Genomic DNA, 14,588 nt, shown 5'->3' with positions numbered 1-14,588 from the left:
CAGCCAATGACGCCGGAGCTTAGCTCGTGTTTCACTATGGTGCTCGCGGCCCAGCGAGGTTCTTCCCTCTCACGAGCAGAATAGCTAGCAGGAGCATGCCTGTTTCCAGAGGTTGAGTTGAAATGTCAAATCCGGGGCCCTACAAATACTAGTTTTTAATTTTATTTTTAAGTACTATTTTTTGGCAAAAACTATTGCTCTTTTGGCCCCAAATGAAAAAGAACAGAAGCCCGTATCTGTGTTGGAAACTGGATTTGTGAATTTGAGTTGGTTTCTATTATTGCTGACCACTGTGTCCTGCCAGCAAGTTCTGGAAGGAAAATGCCAAGAGTCAGATTTTAGGACAGAGGGCATGAACCTTACAGCCTGAGAATCAGGAGGCGGGCCCCGTACTGCTCTGCAAGGTTCCCAGCACTTAACACATCAAACTAATACCTAAAAATCTGGAGACTTTATATCCAAATCTGGATTCCTGATTTTTCTGGAAAAATAGGAGGGTCTGGAAACCCTGCCCAGTGGCTAGAGAGATGGCATTCCCACATGACAGCCACCACGGCCTCCATGCCTCTTCCAGCCCATTCCCTGCTATGGTGTGGCCCACCACCAGGCATGGGCTGTTTCTCTCTGCAGTGGCAGCTCCGTTGGGCTGGGCCTGGGAGGGCTGGGTGCCCGTGTGTGAGCTGCCCAACTGTCCTGCTCCTGCCTGGCGGTCTCTGCCCTTGGGCATACCTGAGTCTGAGGAAAGTAAGGCAGCACATCTACGTCCCAGGGCCTGGAAGAGTCATGGCCATGGTAGGATCTCATGGAAATCTGTAGAATGCACTGCCCGTCCTGGCTCTCAGGACTGGGCTGAGGACACACGCTTCTGTAGGCCATGGAGCAGGGCCTGTGGCACCTGCAGCAGCTGAACCTCAGCCTGCCCGGCCCCTCCGGTGGCCAGCTGGGTCTTCGGCTCAGGAACTTTGGCTCCAAGTTTAATAATTCAGTTTTCTCTCCACTCCTCTTCCTGGAGTCACTTTTCTTTAAGTTCCCCTTGTTTTTTCTGTAAGTTATTGCAAACTAGCATGCACAGATGTTGTGGTGCTTTTCGTAGGACTCACAGCCTGTCTTGGCTGCTTGTTTCCGCTTCTGCCCTCCCCTCCAGGCACGGGCACTGCCAGGGCCTCCCAGTGCCGTCACACGGCAGGGCCTGACCCAGGAGCGTGGGTCAGGGGGGTACACGTGGCACGAGGGTCTTCTGAACATCGGTGGGTCTGTCTCTCCTGCAGTAGACAGGAAGCACGGTTCCTGAAGCCTGCCCACTGCCCGGATGGGAGGGCCGGCCACGTCAGGGCCTCCTGTGTCAGCAGCGGTCCCTGCTCGTCTCCGAGGCATCTCGGAGGCAGGGGGGCAGCGGTATGACGGCTCCACATTTACTCACCGTGAGATGCTCCGTGTTTACTGACCGTGAGAAGCTCCGCGTTTACTAACCGTGAGAAGCTTGGCAGAGTCCTGTTCGCGGAGCGTGCTTCTCTCTTCTGTGAAGTTCCTGCTTACCTCCCTGGGCGGCTGAGCGGCTGGGATAAAGGCATCCCACGAGGGAGCCGCGCGCCGTGCCTGCTGCGGGAGAAAATCCTCCTTCCCCCATTTCCCAGGTGAGGTTCCCCAAAGGCACGGAAAGCAGAGATGCTCACGATACCCACGCTCTGGGCGCACACATCCCTCGTGACACAGGGCGGGTGTTGGGCCGTGTTTGCCATCACCTCTCCTAACACCAGCACTTCCGTGGCCTCTGTGGACCCAGACCAGGGCAATGACGCACAGCCCAGGAGCAGAGTCTCCGTGAAAACTGTTGGGGCCACGAGCTCAATCGTAGATACAAAACCTAAAATATGCACATTTGTGTGTGGGGGGGTACGGGCGTGGGTGTGTGTGCGCCTTGGGGGCCTTGAGCTCCCCCAATCCAGCTAAACGTTTTCAGTAATCCAGGACACGGCTCATCCCATACAAGGCTGGCTGTCTGGGGCTCCCAGGGCTCCAGGAGAGGCAGGCAGGGGAGACCCGGCCCATCAGGTCAGCGCAGGCGGTCTGGGGCGGGAATGAGGCCATCCTCATGTTCCTGGCCCCTCGCACGGCACCTGTCCCAGAGCACTGCCTGATGGCCACAGGGCACACTGCGCTGAGTAGAAATATCACAGTTCCCTTAAAGTCAGGTGGCTACGGGGCAACCTTTCTGGAAATATGGAAAGAAGTTCTACAGAACAAAGAAAAGGAGTAAAAAAAGCGGAACATTGTCTAGAAGGGGCTATTCCTACAAGGGAAGGGGCTGTTCACAAATGCTCAGTAGGGAATGCATTTCAAAAAAGACCGTGGGGGTCATTAGAGGGACTTGGAGCTGGTGGTTTTTCAGACAATTATGATCTGAAATCAAACTGTCCATCTCAGCCCGTGGGGCGCCTGTAACGCCAGCCTCCTGCCGGGTCGCAGCCGGTCCCACCCTGTCCCTCCTGTCCCCTTGCTGCTGCAGGGAGTTCACGGTGCCCTCCTGGCCACCCGTGGGCAGGGGCCCTCACTCCTCCCGTCGGGCGGCTGTTAACAGACTCACAAACACTTACAGACTGAACAGTGGTTCCTCTAGGTGTGTGCCATTTCTTGTAAATGAAAGACCTTAAATAACTGGCAAATCGCTGAGAGGACAGACACACGACAAAATCTTGTGCTACGAGACCAAGCGTGAGATGCTGACACAGTCATGTGGGGTTAGGAAGGCAGCGCAGAGCCGTGGGCAGGCACGGGACCCGGCGCTGACCCCCTGTGCCAGAGTCCTCCTCTGTCTCTGCAGCTGCACGACCTTGGACACAGAGCTAACCGGGCGCATGCCCAGGCTCTAAATTCTAAGTGTGTGGGTCACAGCAGCCATGTGGGTCCTGGGGACATTGGGAGATCGAAGGAGAAAACGGCTTTGCCAGCATTCTGGGAAGACTCATTCCACGGAGCCAAAGAGCATGAGTGGGAAGGGCCAGGCGTCATCTGGTCAGCCGAGCACGTTGTGCGGGGTTCACACAAAGTCCCGGGCTCACAAAAGTCCCGGGCTCCGGGCATCCAGGGCTCCGGCTGTCCAGGGCTCTGGGTGTCCAGGGCTCTAGGCATCCAGGACTCCAGCCGTCCAGGGCTTCGGGCGTCCTGGGCTCTGGGCATCCAGCGCTGCATCTCAGGCAGAGCATGGTGGTCACTGCGTCCCTTCCACATGCTGCTCGGTCTTAGGGCAGGGAGAGCAGCAAATCCAGGAGCGCAGGCTGTCGTAGATCTAGCTAGGCCGGTCCTCCCGTCAGGAGACCCCGTCGCCACCCCTCTCCTCTGACTCGCGTCTCTGCTCCTAAATGAGGGGGTGTCCCATGCTTGCCTGGTGTCTGCCAGCCTGCCTTCAGGACTCTTCTGGCCACCCCCACATCTTGACCGTAGGCCGGGGGCTGTGCCACACAGGCTCCCTGCGTCCTCTGGCTCCTGCCTGGTAGCGGCTGGTGTGACTGGGAGATGGCAAGGGCCAGGACTTCCAGAGGCGGGAGAGCAGAGCCGGCGTCACCCATCCAGGCAGTCGCAGGGCTGGGCTCCTAGACTGTTCCCGGCCCTAGGCCACACCATCAATGGCACCACCTCCACCATCCCTGGTGTTGGGGAGCAGGGGAAGGGATTGTGGGGGCTTGTTCCTCCCCACGCCCTCCTTTCTAGAATGTTCCATCTGCTCCTCTCAGTTGGCTCTTCTGCTTTCCATTCGGCTCAGGTCCGTCTGCCCTTGGAGTCTGTTGACTTTAGCACTCGCCCTCTCTCTCCTTCTTTTGCTGCCACACTGTGTAACGAGACCTGTCAGGTGGGTGCATCCTGCCGGGTAACACCGCAGAGGTCAGCGGGATGGCGTCCTAGAGCCGCACCGTCTCACGGGTCCTCATCCTTCAGGAGAGCACTTGCTGCTCTTGCTGGCCTCCTGCCAGCCTCGGCCTCCCAGACCCCTGCAGGGCTCCGTCCCCAAGCCACACCCCGAGGATGCACCCGCAGTGCTCTGACCGCGGCCTCCAGGAGCCTGGACGGCACGTGCAGGGGCCTCTACCGCAGCGGGCCCATCCGAGAGCCGCAGTCAGCCTCTCCGTCCCGCACAGGGGCTCCCGAGCCGCCGCGTCCCCCCTCCCTGTCCTGCGTCCAGCCCCTCGCCGCTCCCCTCCTCAGCACTGGGTGGGGCTCTCTCAGCCGCTGGTGGGTCGGCGGGTGCTGTTCTCTTCCTTGTGTGGCAAGACCTCAAGAGCAGGGTCCTTGTCACGTCCTGGCGTCAGTCCCAGCTGCGATTTATGGAATAAATGGAGCGATCGTCCCTCCAGCTGGAAACCTTAAGGTCACACTGACTTCCGTCTTTCTGTTCCTCCGTCAAATCACTCCTCACGTTCTGGTTTCCACCGCCAGGCCTTCCCCCGCATGGGTGCGGCACGAGCTCAAACCCTGACGATTCGGGGTCGTCACGGGGATGAGCTTGTCGACGCCGGACCCTTTCCGTCGCGCCGTCCCGGGACGCCGTCCTCCCGCCTCCCGCGTGGCCTCCCCAGCTTGAGAACCCGCGAGGCTTCCCCGTGGACGCGCTCCCTTGCCTCAGTCAGCAGCAGCGTCTGCCTCTCTTCCCGGTTTCTCCTAGGGACCAGGCTGGAGATCGGCAGAGGGGACACATGGGGACGCCTCCGGAGTGCAGCGGGGGGTAAAGGCGCGCGGAGCCCTCCGTCCCCCACCAGCAACGCGGCCGGTGGCGCTCTCTGCGCCTGGGGCTTCCTGAACGCAGAGCGCGTCCCACGGCCTCCACGCGCGGACCCCACGCTACACACACTCGCGCTTGCTTCTTTCACTCCCGAAAACTCCGGCTCGCTCCCGGCCAAGGCCAGTGGGTTCAGCTCGTGCTTCCGGATGCTGGGTCGAATTTCCCGGCACGAGTGTCCTGTGCCGAATCTGCCATCCACCCCGAAGTTCCCTCACTCGGCATCGTACGGTTTATTCTGCTATAAAGAGAAGCGCACGGAACGCCCCGCGCATCTTCTGTGGGTTTCCGTAACACGGTTTTCTAAGAGGACAACGTCAGTCCTCCCAGAAGATGCGCAGATCCACGTGCTGTCCAGACACGCGCGACCGTCCCCGTTTCCCCACCGCCGACCAGCCGCGGAGCCCGGGCCTCGTCTCCGCCGAGTGAAGCGTCGCGTCTCATCGCCACCCACGTTCCCCTTCCCCGGCCACCGAGGAGGCTCGGCGCCTTCCCCCGCCGGCGCCTCCTGCTTTCTGCTTCTGGTTCTGTATCTCTTGCTCACCCTTCGCCTATTTTTAAAACATCCCCGTGGATCTGCAGTAGCTCCTCGTGCACCTGTGGCGTCCAGCTCTGCCCACCTTGCTGGGCGTGTCTCCCTGCGCTGCGCATCCCCCCACGCGTGTGAAAGGACGCACGTGACCCCGCCGGTCTCTCGGAAAGAGCCGCCGGGCTCTAGGGCTTGGTTGTGGTTTCCTGGGGGCTCACCGCCCTCACGCCAGTGCCCCGGTCCCCTGGGCCCTCTCAGGGGCACCCAGGCCCCCTCCTCAGCGGCCCGTCCTCCCCCGGGCTGCGGTGCAGCCTCACGCGGCGTCCACTCCACACCCTCTGCCACGCGCAAGCCCGCCGACAAGCGCAGCCCTTCTCTGGGAGCACCTGCTCAGCCCCCCTCACCCCCTCAGGCCGCCGCGTGGTGAGAGACCACGCGACCCTTTAGAAGGATGTACAATCCGCACGTGACTAAACAGCTTCTAGAAGAAATAATTACCGTCCTGCACTCATTACAGAGGCCGCGTTTGACTTCCCTTCGGCAACCCCCAACTGAAATTGTGATAAAACACAAAAAATAAAATTCAAATACGTTTTAATCTAGAGAAATAGTAATACAAGGGTCCATTTGTATCAGGATTTCAAATGATCCTGGTGGTTTTCTAATTTGTAACTTTCTAAGCCAGTTCATCTTCTTAAGTTGAAGTATATTCAACAGACAAAACTGTTCCCGGAGCGGGACACGGCGGCCCGATGCGAAAGACTCCTGGGTGCGTGGTCGCCGTCTGTCACCACGAGAAGCTTCCGTCCTTCGGACTACGTTGCCTATGCAGAACCTTTCATCCCTGTGACTTATTTATTGTATGATTGGGAACTTGTACACTTAAAATCCAGTTTTTCTTTAAAAGTTCGTTTTCCTTGTAGTTGTTGTTGTTGTTTGTTTGTTTGTTTGTTTGTTTTTTAAGAAGAGAACAAAGCAAAAATAGAAAAGACGAATTAGAGAAGTTTCTGTCTACGTGGGAGGTGTGTCTGTGCTCAGGGGAAGAGGAACCATACAATTTTGGAGGAAATGTTCAGAAATTAAAGTGTTTCAGAAATGATTCAATGGGAGACATTCCATTTACTGTGTCTCTTTGAGCCTCAGTTTGCTAGAAAGGACACAGGCAGGACAGGGTCCCCACTGGGCCTGGGGGGGGCCAGGTGGGCGGGTGAGCTCCTAACGCCCGGGGGATGGTAAGACTGTGCAGCACGGCGTGCTGGCCCTCACTGTCTCGTGACCTCAGCTGCGTGGCCGCTGTCATTTTACCCTCACTAGGCTGTCCCTGGTGGACACCACATGCGGGTCAGGGTTCCTCCTCAAGGGAAGAACTCTGCCACCCATGAGACCTACGCCACGTCTGGGCTCTCAGGGGGCAGGTGTGGGATACCACACGGCGACCGAAGATGATGCGGCTCTCCGAGTGTTGGGAAGGGACAGAAAGAAACAGCATGTGGCAGAAAGCAAGAGAGAAAGTTCTAGAGGGGTGTGTGGGGGAGGAAGGCACACTTCGTTCTGACCACAGGGTTCTGGGGGGAGCCCTGAGGGCAGTTCACTGGTCCCCACCTCAACCCCCTAGGGAGTGGACGAGCTTGGGCAGCACCGCGCTGCTGGGGTCTGTCCACGGAAGTTCCGTGCACAGATGCGGGGGTGTGGGCCCGCTTGGTGCTTGAAGCCCCTCCCGCCCCAACACCCCTGGAGCCGGTGCTCGTGAGGTCAGTGTGGGATCTGAGAGCAGAGCTTCAGGGCAGCCGGGACTGCAGCCTGCTTTCCACAGGCTCCACTGGACAGGCAGCGAGGAAGGGGGGGTCCCGGAACAGCTTCTGGGGGTGAAGAAAGTGTCTTTCTTTTGTCAAGCCCAGGACAGGGTGGCTCTGCCCCGCGGAGGGGGACGGGCAGTGGACAGGAGAAGCGGGCAGGCGGGTGGGGCGGCGGGAGGAGAAACAGACGCACTCTCGGGCCGGCGCAGGGAAGACGGCGGGTGAGGAACAGCGGGGTCTGGGAGGGGTGAGAGCTCCCACCCTGGAGGAGGTTTTACTGACAGTAGTGGTCCAGGCCACGTCTCACCCTGGTCAGTAGTGCCCCTGGTGTGGACGGGGCTGTCCCGCCCCACGTGGACCACGAGCCACCAGGGTGAGTTCTCCCGGTGTGGACGGGGCTGCCCGCCTGGTGCGGACCTCATGCCACCAGGGTGAAGGGGCCACACTGTACCTTGTGGGGCGTCTTCTCTCCTAGGAAGGGAGGCAGCGTGGCTCCGTGGGCAGGACACGGGCCCGGAGTCAGGGTCCCTCTATGTTCTCTTCCTGGTCCTCCCCAGCTGGGGACTGAGGCGAAGTTACTTAATTTCCCTGTGCCTCCATTTCTCCATCTGCAAAACACGAACCACAGCGTAAAGCGCCTATGATTTCACCGGCACGTGAGGGGAGGTGGCAGCCGCGGGCGGGAACCCCGTGGCAGCTGCCAGGGTCCAGGCATCCTCCGTCCTGTGGACAAGGCTCCCCTGGGAAGCGTTCTCACAAACTTGGGTCCTCTGCTTTGGCTCTGAGGAAGGTTCTCCCCAGGGATCTTCCCAGGTGGTGCAGTCAGGGACCAACCCTGTCTGCAGAGTGGGCTCGGCTGGACCGGAGAAGGTTCTAGAACCCCTGTTCTCAGGTCCAGAATCCCTCCAGGCTCCTTGCAGAATAACAAGGTCACAGGAACGATTCAGTTAAGCAGCTCGACAGACGGCTACGTAACACCGCGAGTGACTCTCGTGTCGGAACAGGTTCCCACGGACAGCTGAGCTCGGTGAGAAACCAGGGGGTCACCGGGGCCAATTTCCTCCCCACTCCACAAGCCCTTCCTGTGGTCCGAGAACCGGCCGGCCCTGTCTGCTCTGTCCAGCCTTGGGGACTGAGCTGTAAATCCTTTCTGGGTCGACTTCATCTTCCCAAAGAGTGACATCACCCACACAGGCCGCGAGTGACCAAACACGTGTGTCTGCCAAGACCACAACGGCACAGACCACAGAGGCTTTAAAATCATCTTCCCAGAAAGAGGACAAAGTTGTCTTCTTCAACATTGCCACTTAAAACAGGAGAACTTTGATTAAAACAAACAAACAAACAAAAAACCAGGAGAACTTCTCACTACCTCCTCCTTGGGATTTAGTAATTACTACGAGCTCGAGCTCGCCCTCAGTCCGAGGACACAAGCCCGCGAATGCGCACCACAAGCCCCGGAATGTGCTCCCTCTCAGAGCAGGGACAGCCCCACCTGCTTCTACTGGTCACTGCGGGTTTGAGGGTTTGACGAGAGAAGGAGGGAGCAGGAGGGTGGAAGCTGCGAACGAGAAGCATCACTGCCGCTGCCGGAGTCCCCGGGACTAACTGGGTTATACGAGTGACTCAACCAACCTGTCCAACGCTGCGTGGTACAAGATCTGAAACCAGGCGGACCTGGGCTGCTGCATCATTTCCCAGATGTCACCTCATGACCTGAGCTCGCGGTTTCCCGGCACGTTCCTGTCTCTAAGCTGGAAGACCCAGAAGGGACCGGGCGTACCGGGACGGCTCGTAAACGCCCCCATCACTTCATCCGCCATCACACTTACTTATGTACCTGCGCAGCGTTTCTGAGCTCCAGGTTCTCGTTTCTGACCACGATGCCGTGAACAGCGGGAGAGCTGCGTGCGGAGAATCCGCCTCCCTAATGTGAACGCCCTCCCTCAACGCGACCAGTGCCTGAGCTTGTGCTCTTGTGTCCTGCTGGGCTGGAGTGAGTCAGTGGAGCACACGACGAGAGCGACGGGCCCACACGAGTTCAAGGAGAAATGAAAGAAACCATAGAGAGAAATCAGGATCGACGTAGTCGCATCTTAAATGTGCGAAAACATAATTCATTTTGTGTTTGAAGAAAAAAAGAGAAACCAATGTGGGTAAAGTAAATGAAGTGGACACAGCCCGCAGTGCTCGTTAAATGTGCTCAAAGAATAAAACGAGGAACCCCAGTGACTGAGAGCACAACCGAACCTACTCAAACACAAATCGAAACCCCGTGTCGGTGGCCTCGTGTCGTCATCCAGGTGACTCCTCCTCCTGTCTTTCTGCTGATGACCGGCACTCGGAGTCTTGATGAGAAGGAAGCGGTGCAAGCGCTTGCTACATGAGATTTGGGACTTTGTCTTTGCTGTTCTATGCCCCGTTTCCGTGAACATAGACCCGGACCCGGCAGTGGCAAGACAGAGGCTGCGCAGTTGGGACTCAGACGCCGGCACCGCTACTGCTGCGTGACCTTCAGCGAGGAATTTTACTTCTCCACACCCCACCCGTATCGTGTACAGAACAGGTTGAATAGAAATACTTACCTCGTAAAAAAAAAAAACCCAATGCATCGACAACATGTTTGAGTTTAATACTGCGACACAGGCTGATCGGCTTTTTAAAATAAATTCTTTTTTTTACATTATAGTTTTGAAAGATGCATTTTGCAAACAGCTAATATTCAACTGAACGTTGTAATATTATGAGGAAATACACATTTAAATATCTCATAATATTTAAAAATTCAACAATTAAATCACATATTAGTGAGCGACAAGCAAACTCCATATCTGGCTCGGCCCACGTTCTCGGCATGAGCTGAACTGAGCGTAAGGCTCCGGGGTGCTGCCCGGCCACATGCGCTGGAAGCAGCCGCGTGGGGCTCCGTTCACAAGAAAAACCCCTCGGCGCCATCCGTTCAAGGACAAAGGGGCGCAATGGGAGACCCGGAACGAAGCTGGGAGGGAGCGATCGTCCGACCATCTGCAGGGAAGCAGCGTCGCCCCGTGACCCAGCCAGGAGGCGGCTTCCTGGGCGCAGGACCGAATTCGAGAGGGCCCAGCCGGCCTTCCGTGCCCGGCCCCGGGGCGAGCCAGCCCAGGGGAGCCAGCAGCCAGGATTTGGCACCAGAGTCCCTCCCTCCTCTTAGAACCTGGTTTTTGTTTGTCCGTTTGGGTTCTGTTTTAACAAGGTCACCGGCAGAAGTTTCCTCTAAGAAATGTATCACAGGAAATCAAGGTCTCAGACCTAATTTACTTCTGTTCATTTGCTTTAGAAAAATGTGCATTCACACTGTGGAGTGGAGGGCGAGATAGGAAGCAGGTGCATTGACCCAAGTGTTCAGTGCTCACCGCGGGGCCACACGGCGCCACCTGACCACCCAGGAGGCCCGAGGGCAGCAGGGACGGTCTCCGCTGGGTCGACCCCTCGTCTGTTGATGCCCAGCCCCAGCCAGGCCCTGCACGAGGCTCCCCTGGGGAACGCCCTTCACTGCTGGGCATGTCGTTCCGAGGGAGGTCATGTCCCCGAGACCACGGAGGCCCAGAGGCCCCCACAGCAGCTACACCCCCCCAGGCGTGCGGCGGGGGCGCGGTCAGCGCTCGGAAGGGCCCCAGGGCCGGCTGACCCAAGAACTTTCTACCCTCCTGGTTAATTTCTCCCTTTCTTTCTTTGCTGCTTTCTAGGTGGGGGAGGGGAGGGTTTCTCCCGAACGCTTCTGCCTCGTCCGCATTCACCCTCCGTGCGTTGCCCCTTCTGTATCTGTTCTTCCGTTTTCTGGATCTTCTGGGAGAACTCTTCCAATTTGTCTTTGGGTCTGCACTGGCACTTTGAAGAATGCTATTTTATAAAATGCCCAAATTAGCTGCTATCACAGTCAGACATTCCAGTTCGTTCTGGTGATTACTGTGTTTGTGAGAAGTTGGAGGCCAGGTGTCACCGCTGTGCCGCTGCGACCGCGGCGTCGTCCGAGGGGCCGGAGTTAGAACGACTGAAGGTGGGTGGGTGCGGGGGGGAAGGGGAGGGGGGAGGAGAGGCAGGGAGGGGGGAGGGAGAGAGAGGACGAGGGAGGGGCACAGAGACTCTCTACCCTTCCTGCTTCTAGGCTGGCTGCAGCAGGGCAAAGGGAAGGCCTCACTGGGGAGGGCACGCAGCGGTCACAGGGCACAGGGCACAGGGCAACGGGGCAGTGGCAGGGTGGGGTGGGTGAGGGGAAGCACCTGGCCCCGCCCTTCCAGCCCAGGCTCTGGGGACTCTGACCCCGGAGTCCCTGCAGGTGCCAGGTCACCGCCTGCTGCCCTCTCTAGAAACCCCCGGGAATCCCAGGCTCCTGTAGCCCCGCCCTCCGCGCTGCGGGAGGGTGAGGCAGCTTCCAGGGGAATTGGAAACACAGGCGGAGGCCGACTGTGAAAGACAATCAAAGAAAGATCTTCATGATCAAGGAGAGCAGCTGACCTGCCAACATAAAGCCACACGTGAGCACGGCGGCGTCCCGTGTGCGCACGCAGAGACCCTGCTCTAGCTACGTGCCCGTCTGTGTCTGTTCACACGGAACCGTCCTGCACCCCCACGTCTGAGTCCGTGGCTCCCCCCGCGTCTGAGTCCGTGGCTCGCCGTCCCAGCCACGGGGCTCTGACACAGGTCAGCCAGGGCAGCTCTAATTAAAGCAGACCCTCATTTTCTCAGTGCGGAGCTCACCATACAGATGGCAATTAAAAAGCATCTATCTGCTTGAATTACAATTTAAAGGAGGTGATACTAGAACCTTGCTAATGATGAGCCGAAAGGACCAGCTACAGCTGTGCCGCCCTCGCTGGGAGCAGCAGGGAGCAGAGATCTGGGTCACCAGGGGCTTCACAGGAGCTGGCGTCACAGGAACAGGAACAAGAAGGGACATCACTGGGCTCTGGGGACTCCCCCCATCGCCTTTAGGTGGCCTGCCTCCACCTTCCCAACGCGTGGCGAGGGCTGTGGCACAGCCGGGCCCTCGCGCCCCACCTGCCGAGCTTGGCCGGAGACAGGAAGATGGAGAAGCAGCCACACAGCCCACGCAGCAGAGGACACGTGACTCAGAACATGCCCGCTTGCACTGGGACCGTCACCAGCAGGGGTGAGCTCTGGTCCGATCACTTGCCGGCCAGGCCCCATCGAACGCCCGGCCCCTCGGAATCCCCGGCTCGGTTTCTAGCGAGGGGACCGTACTTCCTGCCCGCTGTGGTTGGGGGGAGCGACAGGGTTGAGCGGCAGCCTCCGTTCCCCAGGGACTCAGTCGCGAGGAAGACTTCGTGCCAGGGCTTCAAGTGCTTATGATGTACTTTGCAAACAAATATTGGGTTACCAGACTGCCCGGAGACTCTGCTGAAAGCCACAAACCACAGCGGACAGGGACAGGCGCAGGAAGAAGAATCCAAATGCGGACGAGCCGGCGATGGCGGGACCCTCAGAACACGTCCGTTTCCGCTCCACTGCTCCACCACCGCGCCACACTCCCAGCCTATCAGTGGCGAGGACAAGGAGTCTGAGTTCCGGACAGAGGACGCCTCCTGGGTGGGCCTGCTTTCAAGCTGTCCACCCTGGCTTAGGAGTGGTGGCTAGCCCCGGGCGGAGCCACTGATTTGTAGGTTAGACAGGTGTAAAGCATGGGTTCGCATCCGGTGTCAGACGCTGACTTCATTATCTGCATTTCTCACACAAAGGAACTAACTTGGGGAACTTAGGCCAGGCCAAGGACGATGCCCAAGGTCACGCAGACAAGGGAACAGGTTTGGTCTCCAAGCCCAGGGGTCCTGGCCCCTGGCCTCTGCTGTAAGATGAGACACAAATACATGCTCAGAGCACTCAGGCGTCCCGGGTCACAGCCAGGCACCGGGGACAGGAGCTCCTGACCTCCCTCCTTGGAGGCTCTTGCTGGCCGGGTTTGTCCGGGCTGCTGCCGGGGTGCTCAGCGGGGAGCACCCACGCAAGCACGCGCCCCGGCCGCTCCACCCCAGATGTAGAGACAGAATTACTTCATTTCCAAGCGTTAAGTGCGATCAGAGTTTACACACTCTACAAACTGTTTTTGCTCCACGACAGCTGGAAGCATTTCCATGCAGGGAGCTGAAGGTCAGATCTGTGGTTGGTCATCGTCCAGGACCCGGCGCATGACTTACAGAATGACCCCGCCGCGTGGCGTCAGTGCCGCCTACTCCCTGCTCTCACGAGGCAAGCGCGCTCTGCTACACACTCGTGTGTGTCTCCCTCTCACGCACACGTGCTCGTATTTTCCGGCATCAGCAACGTAGCAGATGCTGGCGCCTTTCGAAGTGGCCTCAAGCAGTTAGTCACTAAACGTGTGACCGTGCGTGCTTTCCCAACAGGGATGCCAGTGTCTGCTCTCATCAAATGTCCTTCGAGGGAACGTTTGTGTCTTACAGTCCCTGCGTCGGACTTTCTGCCTTCTCTCTCCTGATTGACCGACTGCATCCTTTTCCTCCTGGATTCTGCCTTCTGCACGGACCTGTCCTCCCCTGCGCACACACCGCAGACCTCCCCAGCCTGTCTCTGGTCTCTCGACATTGTTTACGAGCCGCAGGCCGGACGGGAGAGGCTCGCCTCCTCAGTCTGGTCTTGCAAAGTCTCGACTCTTTGTGCTGCATCCAGAAGGCCCTTTCCTGCTCCAAGGGACAGAGCTTACTCCAGGCCTTCCTCCTAAGTCATGCCGAACCACCAGCTGCTCAGGCTGACTTGTGATGGTCGAGCAGCGGGAGCGGCCCAGGGACTGCGGGTCCGGGGTCCACAACGGCCCCGGAGCAGCGGCCCTTCCAGACAGAGACTCCTCCCGCAGAAAACCCCGGGTGCGGCCCGGCCTCTGCCAGACAGACGTGGGGACCAGGATGGACAGAGGGCGAGGGAAAACAGACAAACGGAGCCAGGGGTGGGCACTGAAGACAGACATGGCCTTGGGACCTGGGCGGCATGGGAGGGGCTCCCCCAACATGGGGACCCTCGGGTTCCCACCGGGAGAAGGAGACATGGCTGAGTGAGAAGCAGCGAGGACTTTCCCAGACTGAGGAAGCAGCAAGTGCACAGGCCCAGGGGGAGAAAGAGGTTCAGGTAAAGGGACACGCACAGGCTGGGGACAGAGCGTCACAGGGTCTCACGGTCACTAAGGAGCTCTCGGTTTTATTCTGAGACAGTCAGGTTTTCTCAAGGCTTTGCGTGGTGGGGGCATGTGAGTTAGAATTTCCCTGGGGTCGGAACGATGTACAATATGTTGATACATAAGGTCAACCTTCGCCCTTATCTATCGATCTGAACAGATCATTCTTCAGCCCGCAAGCCTGACACGGCCACGTTGGTTAAATGTGACAGAGAAGATCACTCACCCACGGGACGGTCCATCGTAAAGGGTTGTTGCCGCTGAGACCTGACAACACACACACGGGTTGGCGCATCCCAAGTCCTTCCCATC

At 58.5% G+C, this 14,588-nt stretch overlaps 1 protein-coding gene across 11 annotated transcripts in view; it reads right to left on the bottom strand.

Moving 5' to 3' along the window:
• Positions 1-14,588, bottom strand: part of MYT1L (myelin transcription factor 1 like) — a 389,060-nt gene that overhangs the window by 133,636 nt on the left and 240,836 nt on the right. For 10 of the 11 annotated variants that reach the window (XM_059132785.1, XM_059132784.1, XM_059132783.1 and 7 more), the window contains exon 5: positions 7,548-7,704. The exons of the other annotated variant lie outside the window; for it this stretch is intronic. The gene's annotated coding sequence lies outside the window, so the exon portion shown is untranslated. The remainder of the gene's footprint in view (positions 1-7,547; positions 7,705-14,588) is intronic. 11 annotated transcript variants of the gene reach the window in all.

Source organism: Mustela lutreola, chromosome 9 (genome assembly GCF_030435805.1).
Source record: "Mustela lutreola isolate mMusLut2 chromosome 9, mMusLut2.pri, whole genome shotgun sequence".
Lineage (NCBI taxonomy): Eukaryota > Metazoa > Chordata > Mammalia > Carnivora > Mustelidae > Mustela > Mustela lutreola.
The sequence above is the reverse complement of the archived record's forward strand: the minus strand, read 5'-3'. Positions and strand labels throughout refer to the sequence as shown.